The 15,171-nt window shown below is 41.3% G+C and overlaps 1 long non-coding RNA gene across 1 annotated transcript; it reads right to left on the reverse strand.

Moving 5' to 3' along the window:
• Positions 1 to 9,381: 9,381 nt before the first annotated feature.
• Positions 9,382 to 11,991, reverse strand: LOC141919568 (uncharacterized). Its single transcript, XR_012622006.1, has 2 exons — positions 10,924 to 11,991; positions 9,382 to 10,703 (listed from the first exon to the last, which is right to left on the reverse strand). It is a non-coding gene; the product is annotated as an uncharacterized LOC141919568 (long non-coding RNA).
• Positions 11,992 to 15,171: the final 3,180 nt, after the last annotated feature.

Consider the following 15,171-nt stretch of genomic DNA (forward strand, 5'->3'; position numbering starts at 1 on the left):
ATGGAGTTGGCTTGGCCTGGACAGTGGATTAAGGAGATAATAGAAAAGGTGGTAAAAGTATAGGTGGCTAAGCAAGGGCAAGGAAAGGAAGAGAAAGGATTTTGAGCCAGAAGAAAGGTGGATGGGAGTCCTAAAGTGCTGATGACTTTGTGCAGTCAAAGGCTAACAGGGCAGCACACTTGCCCCGTATATAGTGCAAGAACTATTTCAGAGTGCTCCAGGAGTTCCTGATGGTGCAAGAGGCATCTCCTGTTGGCACATCTGTGTTGGGAGACCTCATGATGGTGGAGCTCAACCCTGCCCTAGACACTGGACACTGGTGTCCCCAGCAGGCACTGGAGACAGCTTCTGCCTCAGTTTCCTTCAAAAGGCACCCAGTTCCTGAACTTTGAGAACCAACCCACCAGGACACAATAGTACAGTGGTGGATTTCACTATGAAACCACACTACTGCTTTGGACCTACTGGTAGTAGACACAGTCCAAGACAGTAAACTCTTCCTTGGGTCCAGGCTACCATAAATAATGCCTGGACCTCACACAAGGGTGACATTCATGGAGAGCTCAATCCACACACTTAAATATAAGCCCTTAAGTCCCATGTGAGACATCTGCACCAGGCAGCAGGTATGTCACAGGACTTAGACCTTTCCTGAGCCCCAGCATCTGTTCAAGACGCACTAAGAGCATCTCAGGTGGCACTGGACATTATGGGCATGCCACTGAATGGACCCGATGGTACTGCCAGCCTCCTTGCCTGAGACGTCCTATTTCTTACTGGTAGTCTGGAAAGCTGAACTGGATTCTGTGTTCCCATGCCAGTCAGGACCCCCATCCTCCACCACCACTGTAAGGTGCATGGCAGCACCTGGCTCCCCAGTGGAGCAGGTGCCAGGGCCATGTGTGCTCAGCCTAATGTTGCCTGCGGCCCCTGGCTGTCATGAGTGTGCCCATCACCTGGGAGAACTGTCCTGGCCCACTGCTCCGTACAGAGCCAACAGCATGCCCACATGCAGGGACGCAGCTGGACCCAGGGGGCTGCTGGGACAATTTGACTCCTCCCATAGGAGGAGGAGAGCCCAAGGAAGAACCTGCTTTCTGGCAACAAGAAAATCTTGGGGAACCTCCCCCAAAACTGTATTGGTGTAAGACTAGAAATAAGCCAGCAAACACTGAATAGCTTTCATGGGTGAAAAAGTAATTTTCCAATGTCTATTCATTGCACGGTTATGTTTAACAGAATTGCAGTGCATGTCATATCCCAGCAGTGTTTTAATCTGCCATAAATCCATGTAGAGTATGTCATCTGGAGCCTATGCCTTTAGCGTGATGGAAAGTGGATTTTGGTAAAAATGGATTGGATAGCCCTGGTATATCAAGACAGAATAATTTTGTTGATAAAAACTCTCTCTGCAGTCTTAAAAGGCTTGAAGGACCCCAGGTTCTCTTTCTCAACCACCTCAAATGCACAGCTCAGGCAGCTGCTTCCTCCTGGGGAGAGCAGAGAGACCCTGTTGAACCAGGGGAAATCCACAGCCTTATGCACGTGGATCCTCCCCAGATCCCAGGAAACTCCTCTGGAAAGGTAAATACCCCTTGCAGGTCCCAAGCCCCTTGCCAGAGATGCTCTTTAGAGGTTGCTTGTCCAAGTCCAGTTCTCCGCCTTTGCAAAAAAACCCTTCCCCAGGTGAGCTATTGGTGACCATCACCAACAGATGGAACAAGAAAGTTAAAAAAAAGGAGAAACATCTGGAAAAAATGAAGGGCCAGTAGCAGAGGTGAAGCTGCAGGGAGTAGAAACTACAAGAACAGGTCCAGCCATAAATCGAAGAAAATGTTTGATAAGTGATATCAAGAATGGGAGGCCTGTTTTCAGACATCAGGAGGACATTACAGTGAATTTGTTGCCATCCAATTCAGGTGCTGTTACATACTGAGCAATTTTGGGCAAAGATTCCTGAAAAGTGGCTGCGTGGAATCACTGGAATTCAGAAAAGTCAAAATATTTTCACGCTGGGAAGCAGCACACACCCTATGTGCTCTATACACTGGCTGGGAGAAATGGGGGGGGGGGGGGGGAAAGGGGAAACAACTGGAAAACAGAGTTTGTAAGAAGGTTTGAAGTGGAGAGATGTGCTTGACAGTCCTCCAGGTGGGAGCAGGTGATCTATTACAAAAAAGTGGTGTGGTTTCAGTACTGGTTTTCATCTTCATTCTTCATACAGCCCCACCTTTCATTTGGTGCTACACATTGAGCAGATGTTTTCACTGGACTGGAGTGGGGCTGTTTCCTGAGCGTTAGCGGGTCACTTAGCAATGAACAACACACGGGAGTGATTCAAGATGCTCCCCCCTATGCATGTTTCCTTGGGCTTGCTAACGCGATGCCTGCTCTGCCGCCGGGGAGAGGGAGTCCCAGCACTGTCCCCTGGTACGGGGCCTGTGAGTGGTGCCGCTGCCGGGGGATGTGGTGCTGTTTGTGGGCACTGACTCCAGCCTGCCAGGGCTCCTTCCATGCTCAAGGAGAAGAGGGCACCTCAGAGTGATGATGACTCCTACTTGAACTGCCGTCTGTAGGTGTGTATCCTTTCCCTGACTATAGGCAGAGCTTGGGAAAATTAACCTTAAACATTTAGCGTGGGTGCCAGGTGAAGGTGGGTGGTAGGAACACTTCCTTACCTCACGTGGTGCCAGAGAGCCTCTACTGCCAGCACGGCAGCAGTTTTACTTAACGAGAGGCAGGCGATGCTATAGTTCAGAAGCAGGAATATAACAGACATGGAGCTATTTGGAGCAAATTTATTTTAGAAAAAGTAAAATCCATCATGATGGGTTTCCTACATGAAATATTGTCAAGCTGTGAGAGGGAAATGAAGATGCTAGGAGAAAAGTGTCATGCATGTGTAGATGAGGAGGGGGCCAAGAAAGCAGACTGCCCTTCTTAACATTGTTATTTGACAGATTTCAAAACTCAAAACATTCTGTATATCGTATAGCTGATTATATATAAATGCTTGCTGGTATTTATATATGCTATGATTTTATTTCAAAGTCCTCTCTCTCTATATATTTGACAGTGTTTTCACCTTTATGGAGGTTCATTAAACTGGCTTTGCTGCAGGATGCTTTGAAAGCCAGTAGATAATCTGCAGGCTGTTGATACCATAATACTACGATGGCTTGTATGCCATTAAAATGGATCACAGAAATGTTCATCTATAGAACCTGAACTCAATACATTGTGTCAGTATACAGTATAGATCCCTTAATCCATAGAGTATTATTAAAATAGTGGATTAAGGAGTTGTTTGGGATCAGAGCATGCTGTATATGTAACAAAACAGTTTAGTTGAGATTAGTATTTATTACTCAATGCAAAAATTGATTGAAGGATTCATAGATGCTTATAATATGGCAGTTTGTATTTGACTGCTAAATTACTACCTTTTTGCCATATGAGTTCTTGTTAAGACCTGAGAATAAACTAATGACTTTGTGTGAAAAAGTAAAAACTGAATAACCGACATAAATCTGTTACTAATTAAAATATTTGAAATTCATACTTATATAAAATATGGCATTTAGATGGTTTAAAATGCATTGTATGGGAATGTGCACAGAAAGGACATTTAGACTTTCAAAATAATAACTTGTCCAATTTTCTTTTTTAAAAAAGAGTTCTCAAACTGTTATATAGATCAGTGTCAATTTAATCTAACCCAAAGTGAACTGGAAACCAGAACTATTTTTTCCATACAATCTTCTTCTATCAGCAGTCTTTCTCAATTTGTCAGAAGGGGAACTTTTATTCAACCATGTGGTAAAGTTGAACTGAGTAAGACAGTGGCAGTTCTACAGACTTATCTCTAATGCAACAGAAGGTTGTCAACAAGCCTTTTCAGTGACATCTCCACATGAGCATGGTGAGCAGATGATTTGAGGATTACCAGGCTGCTGGACAGGTCAGCTGGCTTCTTAAAAATCTCTTCTATAAAGGACCAAATCTGCAGCCAGAAGCTGTTTACTGGCTGTAAGGGGGAGGGAAATGGGTTTGTTTAAAAGGCAGAGACCCTTGGGTTTGTTTGTGTGCCTGTTACAGATCGCTGTCTTTAAAGCTCACTCTGTATAACGAGAGCTGAACTCTGTTTGACACTTGTTTTCAAGAGAACTAGTAGGCAAAGTGAAATTTCAGTAGCAAAGTGCCAACATGAAAAGAAAAAAAATGTGCATAGAAATTGTATGATAATTACTAAAAGGTAAGTAGAACAGAGCCATTTTTTCCCAAGGCGGAACGTGTTTGTGCCAAATTTCAGCTATACTGCAAGTCATATTTAAAAAATTGTTTCTAATTGCAGTTTTAGGTTGTTTTTTTTAAAATCCTGTTATGGATAGTCTAGCTCCCTATTGTACTTTACAGAAGAGTTTGGATATTTCTGAATGGTGGTTCAGACACTTCCATATCAAGCAAATTAAACTCCTTCTGCAAGTGTGCCTGCACTGGACACCTCTCTTCCATGGAGTATCCATCAGCTGATAGTACCTGTTAGTTTTCAGGTCCACTTCCTACATCTCTACAGCCCCCGAACATATGATGCTGTGGTTTGTAAGAAGCTTATGAAACCCCATGCGGAAGGGCACAGAAAATGGAGTTGGCACAAGGCATCCACAAAGGCATCACTTTGGGAGCAAGTGTGAGTTGCATGTAGGGAAGACTATTGTACTTGTAGGCAATGATGCTCGTGCCCAGGGTAGTGCAGCAGGGACCGGGATACCATCATATTCTAAAAAATGTCACTTGAATCAATGCGAAAGAAAACAAAAAGGCCTTTGTCCGCCTTTCAGTGCAGCTTTGAAAGAGCAGCTGTGGCCAAAGAACTGGGGAATTGGCACCAGGAAACTGGAGAGGAAAATATCTAGAACAAAGCTGGTGAGCTTTGATGAATCAATTTCCCCACACAGCTCTCTGAGGCTACATTTGAGCGTCCAATTTTTATCTAATCCTAAACTAAATATTTGTACAACTTAGCTTTTATTTCTCCTTAGTTAAAAAGTCTTTTATAACTTAGCCCTGTGGTACTAGCAATTTGGATTAGACTGCTGCTAGCTTCAGAAGTTATGCTCCACTATAATAATAAATGAAAGAAACATTTAAAGATGTCTTAGAAAAGAAATCTAGCCTGTCTACTTACCACTTTAACAGACTTTCCATCACTTTTTAACATTTCTGAAGTCCCTATATGAAAGACTCTACATAGTACATTATCCTTCAATGCCTAAAGGAAAAACAGTGGAAAAAGAAAACCAGAAAACAGCTTTCACTGATTTCCAGTAAGATTTTCTCAACCAGTAAATTTGCTGAAATCAAGAAGGTAGGAATACATGTTTTGAATACAGTATATACTCTGAATATATTATTCTGTTTATAGACTTTGACACATCATTTAGATGCTGCTGCTTTCTGTCATGTCAGAAGGTATCGTATCTCAAAATAAAATAGTTTTCCATAGACCATTAAACATACAAAGGCTACTGTCTCACATCACTTCAGTGAGGTAATTTTCATATTTTTATAAAGGGAACAAAGGGATTTGGCAATTGTGATAAGATTTAGTGAATGTTTTTGATGTGTGAAACATCAAGTGAAATGATTTTTCTTTCCTCAAATAACCTGGGTACCCATGCATCCCAGCAAGAAACAGAAACTCTTCATCAGATGAATGGTGAGACATAATTACGTTATACTCCTGTCCTTAAGCACAGACCATTACTGCTGGCAGCAGAACTCTCTCAGGCTCCATGCACGAGTGGAGTTCAAGTGGGGTCCAGCACCTGGGAAAACCTGGAATCCCTTGCAAATGCACAGAAATGCTTTGCATGCCACGTTTTGTCTTGGCTAGAATTTTAAAGACTAAATTTTCCTTTCCCCTCTTTGCATGAATTAGAATTGAGGCCTTTTGTGTTTGTTTCTTTGGGCTGGAGAGGTAGAAATGCCAGGTAGCCCCCCCACTGACTCGTCTCTGCTCAGTGCCACATGCCACAGCAGCATCAAGCTGGGAGCTCTCTGAAGACCTCTGTGTGGACAATGCAAATATAAATTTAGTGCCGGCCCCAGATCCCGAATGGAAGCATCTGCTGACCTTGTTATCCATATTTATCATGCCCAACAGGTACACACAGACCCCCCATCTCAGTAGCCTCACAGTGACTGACATTACAGGAGTATATTGGAAATACACTTTCCATTTAACCTTCAGTTTTGTGACTGATGTGGCATGAAAAGTAGTAGTTGTCAGAATGATTTTAATGACCCGCAAACATTTTCTAGACCAGTCATCAACTAGACCAGCGTCATCAATCGTTTCCCAGAGATCACCATATGGCTATTATTACTATGGGAGGAAATTTGTTCTCGAACAATTTGGGCTACTTTTGGATCAGCCAAGGACTAAAAAACTTCCTGCCTTAGAGCCCAGCCATGGAGCATGACCTACAACTTACATGCAAGTAGAGGAATGCTAGCAGATGCAGAAATGTGTCAGCTAGCCACCTCCCATATCTCACATCTTCTTTACAGGGAAAAGAGAGTTGTGCTTTAACTAAAGCAACATAGAGACTGTTTCAGGTGGATTTGCATCAGTTGTGGTTATAAATGATGTATTGCTACCTGCAGAACCTCCTGAACTGTCTGGTGACTTGAGAAAAAGGATCATACCATTGCTCCCAAAGGTCTTTAGTTGAAATCAGCTGGTTTAGGTAGGAGATCTTGGCTAGCCTAGCTAGCTAGTTTGAAATGAAATGAGTTTGGGGTGGTCCAGGAACATTTCAGTCTGCAGATCTAACAGGAATATAGCCTCTGATGTACCACCTTCAGGAGAGAAGCCTGCCAGCCTGGCCTCACAGGACACAGCCACAACTGGAAGAAGACCCAGATTTCAGACTCCAGGTAAAGCAACATTGGTTTTACCAATTTCAGAAATGGTTAAATAGTCTCAAAGGGAGAATATTTACCAATATACCTATTGGACTAAAAAACTGGATCAGCAGACCTATATTTCTCCCTGTGCTAATAATCCAATTGACTATAAAAGAAACTTGGCTAACAAGTACACCACACTCACAAAATAAACCCACAGCCCAGTTATGCTTGACAAAAATATTTTTGACAAGGAGGTGTAATTAATTGTTTAGAAACACTGAAATGTATTTTGTAACTGTTATTCTCTGGTGTTCACCCCAGAGGAGTAGCTGTGCTGCTTACGCAGCTGCTGCTGAAGGCATAACGAGTTCACTGTAGACACAGACGGGCTGAACGTAAGATGTGAAAAATTTTGTCAAATTTTTGAATATGTTGATATCACACAGGAATTCACTACATATATGTCACATTAGCCTAGTATTTCCCATTTATATTTTTAGTTTCACTTTCCTAATTTCAAACCATTCAAATAACTCTGTCTCAGACCTTGTTTTTTCCTTCAGAAACCCACTGCCATATGGAGGAAACATTAAAATTATTGGATCCAAAGTAAAAACAAAAGCAGCTTAGTGTTACCACAAGAGGCTTAAATCGAGACAATTAAACCTAAGTTAAACTGAAAGTAAAAATTACAAACAATTTTGGGCAGTAAATGTATACCATATACCACACAGAAAGCCATTATCATCCATAGTGGAAGCACACAGTCTTCAAACAAAGATCATAATCTTCAGAAATACTGAAATAAACTTCCAAGAAAAATCTGTGCACTAAGCATACAACAAAAATCTCTAGCAGGAGTATTTTTGAGAAGAGGCTGCCTTCCAGAGTTCCACCAGGGGAACACACACTGCTATGCAACCAAGTGATTTTCGTTGACTGCCATTTCATGAAGAAGGTCATGTGATGTTTTCAGTACGGATGGGACCCAGGATAATCCTTCTGCAGCCCAGCCTTCCTCTTCTGCTTGTTATTTTAATGCTGTGATTTATCTTAGTGTTGCTGTGAGTGACAGCTACATGACAGCCACCTGTATGTATCCCAGATAATGACAGTTGGCCCGATTAACCATTGGGGCATTGGGATATTTAGAAGTAGCCTTTAGTTGCTCAGTTTTTAACAGAATAGTTGAAAATGAAACTGCTGCACTTGGTGGTCATAGTATGAATTCAGTCTCTTCCACATGTAACAATCTTGTCAGTGTTCATCTACAGGAATAAACTTGGCCCCTCAAAAATGCCAAATTTTTGCAATTTAATTGGTAATGTTACCAACTGGGTGACACCAATCGGTGATCCTTTACTACAGACTTCCATGTTGCTTCCCAAAGACCACTAGGTGTTAGTTATTAACACCAACTTGCAGGTTCCAACCAAAATTTTGGCAGGCAGCTCTGGGAGCTTCTGTGACAATGAACAACAGCTAACAGTGAGGGGAAAAAAAAACACAACAAAAAACCCCCAAGCTGCTCTCAGGGCAGGCAGTGAGATGATGGAACAAATTGTCCAAAGTTATAACGAAAGGGGTGGGTTATAATTATTACTCTCCAATTTGTTAGCCCTATCCAATGTCTTTTACCTCTGCTGTGGATGCTACCACTGCCAGCAAGACATGGTGGCAAACACCTGCTTCTTCCCCTGCCTCCACTCATCAATACACAGCTACTGCTTCGAAGCTGTGTTAAAAAAATAAGAGGAAGGCACGAGTTTGCACCTATACAAATAAATATGGAGGGCTGGACAGCGTCCATACCAAACTGAGTCCTCTGGCTTGTGGCCACGTGTGGGAAACTGTGCCTCTCCCAGGACAGGCCGAGTACCTTGCGGAGAGCTATGGCCAACACCTGCCACAGGTGTAGCTTGGGATCTGTTGGCCTTGGCTGCTTTGCAAGCATTAGCTCAGCCCCTGAAATAAAAATGGTGTTTTTATATATGACACCTAGTAGGAGCATCCAGTCTGGTGTGGTGGAGTTTGTGAGCAAAGTGCAGGAGGCCCTCTGTGCTGGTTGGGGATGGTGGGAGCAGGAAGTTTGCTGCTGTTATGCCTAAGAAGAGGCTGAAAGAGAGAGGCCAAAAGCATCCTGAAGTGTGAAACACTATCAGATCACAGCCTCACAGAAGAGCAGAGCTTAGTGGGGCTGAAGGGATGATTTCAGGATTTTTACTGTCTTCAAGGATCTGTAACTCAAGGAGGCAAGAGCTGTGTAACAGCGTGCCCATGACTGGACAGTGGCCTTGCTCAAGTTGGGTTATGACAGCACTTTTCCTTTTCTTTGTGTATTCTGTCCTAATAACAGGAACAAACTTCTTTAACATCAACTTTTGCATTGTGACTTTCTGAAAACGCCCAATTCCTTGATATTCACAATAAATTTACCAAAACCAATAAAAACATTCAATAGAATAATTTTGCTGGTGCATAGAATTTAATACAATTTATATCATCTTAAATTTTCAAATTATCCCAGTTCCTTTTCCTTTTCATTCAAGTCAGCTCCAAATTTCCTTTGGAGCTTAACTGTGGTAAATAGAGCTCTTTTGTTGACTCCTGTACAATTTCTACAAGTATACTTATTTGATCTTCCATGAACTTCTTTTGGTATGACTAGCCCCAACTTAGACGGCTTTCTGCTATATACCATATATGAACTAGGAGTGTTGCATCTTTCTCTGTATTTGCTCAGGCTGTGAGTTTCAAAGTTGATTAAAAGTACAAGAGGGAGCATTTGTCTTTGCTGTCATCTACTTGCAGCTCTACAACTCTAACATTTTGCAGGCAATTTCTGTTTCCCAATTACCCTTTTTTCTTCAGCAGTCTTTTGAGGAGTCCAAGGCTACAATTTTCCCTTCCTGGTCCAGCACAGATATGGCCCATCAGACTGTCTCTGTCTGTAGGGGCTCCTGCTGGATATTTGTTTGTTTGGTTACTGTGCACTGGGACTCATCTTACAACACACAGAAGTGTATTTCTGCATTAAATTACATGGGAGATGGCTTGCTCGGGTTATTTTACCAGCAAACCTTCAAAGTGGATGGGACAGGGAGCCATGTCCTGTCCAACAAAACACCAGGATTGCAAATTCTGTCCCATTCTGTCCAGCAGTGGTCTTCACAAACCTCTGTTGTAAAGCTGTTTCAAATTAATCCACTGGTCAAGATCATCTCTGGGGATTGAGAGTTAAATTCCTAATCTGCCTAAATTTGTCTGCCTGTCCTGCTCTCTTCAGAAATTCTGCTCCAGATCTAAGATGTCTCTTCCAGCAAAAAACCCCACTTGAAACTGGTAACAGACTGACAGAAAAGACTTGAGTTCAATAAACCAGCATTTTCCTGGTACATGAATCAATTGTTTGGGCTTTGCCCCCCTGGGTCTGGATATTGTCATTCTTGAAGGGAAAGAAGCCTCTTTCTTCCTCTCTGCAATTTTTGTCCAGAGTTACTACAGTCACTCTGCTTTCTGGAATAAACAGTAAATTTAAGGCCACTCACTGCTTCCCTTCACCTTGCCTTCCACCTGCCTCAGGGTTGCACTGATTCAACATCATGCAGCAGGAGAACACATACAATTGTGTGATGTAGCTCTCTTGCTGTCACTACGGCCTGGAGACAGCAGGAAAAGGGTGACAGAACAAACCATCCATTTCTTCTCAGCTGTCTTGCTAGCCTTGCTGCAATGGGCAGAGACGAGCAGTTTCCAGGGGAAGAAGGGTTAGGACTCCTTGTGGGAACCTGCAGAAAAAAGTAGGAAACAGGTCTGACCTGATTGTTCCCATCTGTAGCTCCTAACTGAGGCTGGAGAAGAAATGTCACAACCCTACTGCTTCTTGTATCCATGGGTCCATGAAGGGAGAGAATGGGCCTCCCCGCCAGCCCACCGACTTCCTCAATAATATCCCAGAGCGACCCATTCCTAGTGCAGGCAATAGGCGGGAGCAGAACATGGTGCTACCTGTCTTTATCGACCTCCAGGGAACGAGAAGGTTGTTCATCTTCAGCAACGCCGAGGGGAAGCAGAGCCCAGGCTGTGGACGTGCATGTGCCTGCTCTGTTGGGAGGCCACCACGTGCACTTTTTCGTCCTCACGTAGTTGTAGCTGAGTCAGTTTATTCTATGATTTTACATACCTCAACTGAATAGGTAGTTGTGGACAAATCAAAAGATAGTCATGGATAGTTGGGAAAAATATCAGGAAGAATATTTTCTCTATGTTAGTAAGTTCCCCAAAATAGAAAAGAAAATTAAAAATAAATCTGTTGACTTGATATGATCAATGAAAAAAACCCCACCACACCAAAACCAACAAACCACAAAAAAAAAAAAAAACCCACCCCAAAACATACAAACCAAAGTAAATCTTGCAACAACAGGAGCAAAACAATGGTTGTACTAAACTGTTCAAAAACAAGGACTTGACACTATTGAAAGTATGAAGCTGGGACAGGGCCTTCAGCCCATCTCGCCGCCCAGGCTGGCCAGCCTTTCAGGACACTGAAACATTCCTTTGTTAGTGAAGTTAGAAAAACTGTTTGAAGGTATCAGAGTGGGTGCCGGAGTGAGAACAGGAACCTGAATATCTGAGATAGAGTTCGTTCTGAAAGACTCTTACTAGTTGTGTGCCCATAACTAGATGCAGGAGACACATTAACATCTTCACAGATAAATTATTTGTATTGTTACTGTTATTGTTCTTCACCTTGATTTTTGGCTGCCTACTTGCAGAAACTTTGAAATTCGCATACATATTTAAAGACATAATGTTAAGGATAAGTGCCCCCCAGTAGTGTGCTTTGGTAACTCTTCCTATCATCCCCTTAACTCTGCTCCTGCACTTTATGAGTTTATATGTGCTGTGGCCAGCAGGTGATGCTAAAATACCTCTGAGGGAAGAATTTAATCTGCATTTTCACTGAAAGTGCTGGAATCCTGAGAAGCAGCAAGAATGTGCCATCACCCAAATGTGACAGGTTTCATTTGTAATCTTCTGGCATATTTAACTTACAAGCAGTTAACTACCCTCATCTCAGTTAACTACCCTCATCTCATCAACAGTGAGTTCCAGATGTTTCAAATAAGAAAAAAGAAAGCGCATGATGGCAGCTATACAATAATCAACCAATAAATTAAGTCTGAGTAGTCCCTGAAGATTTGTGCTTTAGTCTGAAGTGTCATACACTTGCGTATGCACATGTACCCAAAGTCAATATATGAGGTAACAGGAGAAATATTTCAGGAGTCAGACTTATGGAAATACATAAATAAGTAGATCACTATTAACTATCTGGCATAAGGAGAAATGGTGGGATACTGAGAATAAAAAAGAAATTAGAGGTGAGCGGTAGGAAACAGTGTATCTGGGAGAAGACCAGAACATCTCTGCACAGGTAATCCTTCCTTTAAGAAAATACTTAGTTGTGATGTGCTCTTGGGGCTGGAGATACAGCTGCCCCCAGAAATGAAGCTGTTGTCCAAACTGGTAATGCAAGAAAGTGAATGGCATCTAACTTCATGGCATAAAGTCATGGTTATGTGTGTCCCACACCAGCTAAGCTTATCTAAGTTCTAGCTCATACATTCCTGAAGCATGAAATCTAAGCCCAACACAACAGTAACATTTAATTGAAGAAAAAAAAAATAGTAAAAAAAAAATATGTTCAGGACAGTGTTTTATCAACCATCAGGTACAAAAAGTTCTACCAGCTGTTAAGGATTTACCATACTTCCATTACAAGATCACATGCAATTTATTCCTTACCTATGAAACTCAGGATCTCTATCAGCTAAGTAACAATAATTCACTGAGCAACCTCAGTTTTCACTTATTGTGCGCTGCTACTGTAGTCAGGATCGGCTACAGCAACCTCTCCCCAGCAATCTCACAAAGCTTTATGGAAATACTTGGTCACAATTTCGCACTCTACTGAGCAAAGTCAGATCACCAAAACCATTCCCTTTCAAGGCCTCTCACTCCTCCCCTACCTTGCCTGAAGTACAGATGTTGTCCAGCCTACTTTATTTAGAAATTGGTATTTTTGCCTTTACTAGTATTAGTAAAATGGTGTTTCTTATCCACAAAATTTCACATTTCTGATTTGTACATCAGTTCAAACAGAGCTTTGTTTCCTGCCCTTTCAACCCAGGTATTCAGATCAGTGTAACTCGAAGTGCCTCAGACACCTGCCTGAATTCCATCCTGTTCCACCCTCTGTTCCTCACTTCTCTTCCAGACTTACTTTTGCTGAAGAAAATACAGGTATCGCCCATGACAGGACTAAAGTACCCACTTAAAGCATTTTTCAGGCAATTGCAAAGGAACTTCCATGTTTTCTAAACACAATTTGGACAATTTGACTTACACTAAATTTGGCAACGATGGTGACTTTTTTCAGACTCTGAAGGACCAGTTTTAAAATTATTTACCAGCCACCAACCACCAAAAAATTGACACAAGTCTGAAGTGTTATATTTTGTCTAAATTTGCTCTATCTTCATGCAGCTCTGCAAATTGTTTCTACCCCTTAACCTTCCTATTAATTTACATTTTCTCAGATATGTGTGCAATAAGTGCATTTTAAGAAAATATCTGGTAGTACAGAAAGATTTTGGAAGAGGCCAGTATTTTGAAAGTTTAGACAAAACCCCAGGCCTCCCAAGAGATCTGAAGAACAGATATGGTACACAGTAGAACATGTGGATGCCCCAACACACACCAGAAGCCTAAATGCTAGAAAATCTTTTAAAATTATCTGAGGTAATAATGGGTTTCAAGGGAGGGAACAACTTTAGGATAGCTCCTCTGTAAAAATCTATGATGCATTAAACTCTCTGGGTGATGTATTAAACTTTCTGGATTGTCTCAAGTACTGCACATTGAAACCTAACCATTTCAATTCCAGAACAGCTGTAATTATCACAAGGTGAGGCTGCTTGGAAAATTGTGCATGCTGTAGATTTAGATTTCAGAAGATAATGACACACTTCACAAACTGAGAAGCTGCCATGACTTGTTAACTAGTCTGTAAGAAAAAACAAAAAAAAAGTGAAATACACTCCATCAGTTTCAAACCCATATACATACCTCAGTGGCTGCATCTCACTTCTATTAATCTGATTTTTAAACAGCAGTTGTAAATCCATCACAAAAATCTGTTTTCATATCACTACACTGAAACTCTTGAGCACCTATTACATATATATTATATATCTATTATATATATCTATTACATATTTTATATATTACATATTTCAATAACAACTGATTTGCATTTCTCAAACCAAGCATTCCCATTTGTGTAATAACTACTGATGATTTTGAACAGTGACTATACATACAGTAGGTGATCACAAAACCAGGGACATTAAGAATATTCAATTTTATACTTCTAAAAATTTAAAATTAAGAGTCATGCTACAGCTCACTACATTAGTAAAGAACACTTACCACACTCACCCTTTTCCTGTTTTGAACATAAACCATGGAAGGTTTATCTGAAACCAGCACTTCCTAGTGACTGCCTGTGGGGAGGGGCACAAGAACAAACCTGTCCACAACATCTGAACAGAGCTGTGATCAGGGACAGGCAGAGTGTGAGGGCGGTGTGGTTCATCTGGGAGGGGCTGTGGAGCACAGCAATTGAGGAAGTGTCACCCGAAGCCTTTTTACATGCAAACTTGTAGGAGGTTAATAATGACAAGTTACCTTAACCAAAGATATTTTTATTGGATTCAATATTCAAGCATCATTAGGTTAAGGTCTTTTTTAGAAAAGTAAACCGATAAGAATAAAAAACCCCAACCTTATGAATGGCAATTGGTACATGAAGTTTAATTTTAAATAAAATTTTCTCAGGCTCTGAAAACATGCCAAAAGCCAAATTGTGTTACGAGTCTAAAATTGCTGAACAAGGTATGAAGAAAATACTCCATTTTAAAAAAAAGTAAATATAAGTTTAATGCTAGTCATCCAAAATCGATATTAGTCTCTTAATAAGGCAAAAATAGTAATTTTTTTATTTTTCAACCTATATTAAGTACAATCAGCAATAATTGCCGTATAGAATATGCATCATCAAGATCTTTTAAAAGCAAGATCAGCAGAGAAAGCTGACTCATGCGTTGAGAAGATCTTCTCAACATACTGACAATTCCATAGCAATCTCTGAAAACGTTATCTGGGTTAAGGACTGGTTTGATGCTGCAG

The sequence above is a fragment of the Strix aluco genome, chromosome 2 (assembly GCF_031877795.1).
Source record: "Strix aluco isolate bStrAlu1 chromosome 2, bStrAlu1.hap1, whole genome shotgun sequence".
Classification (NCBI taxonomy): domain Eukaryota; kingdom Metazoa; phylum Chordata; class Aves; order Strigiformes; family Strigidae; genus Strix; species Strix aluco.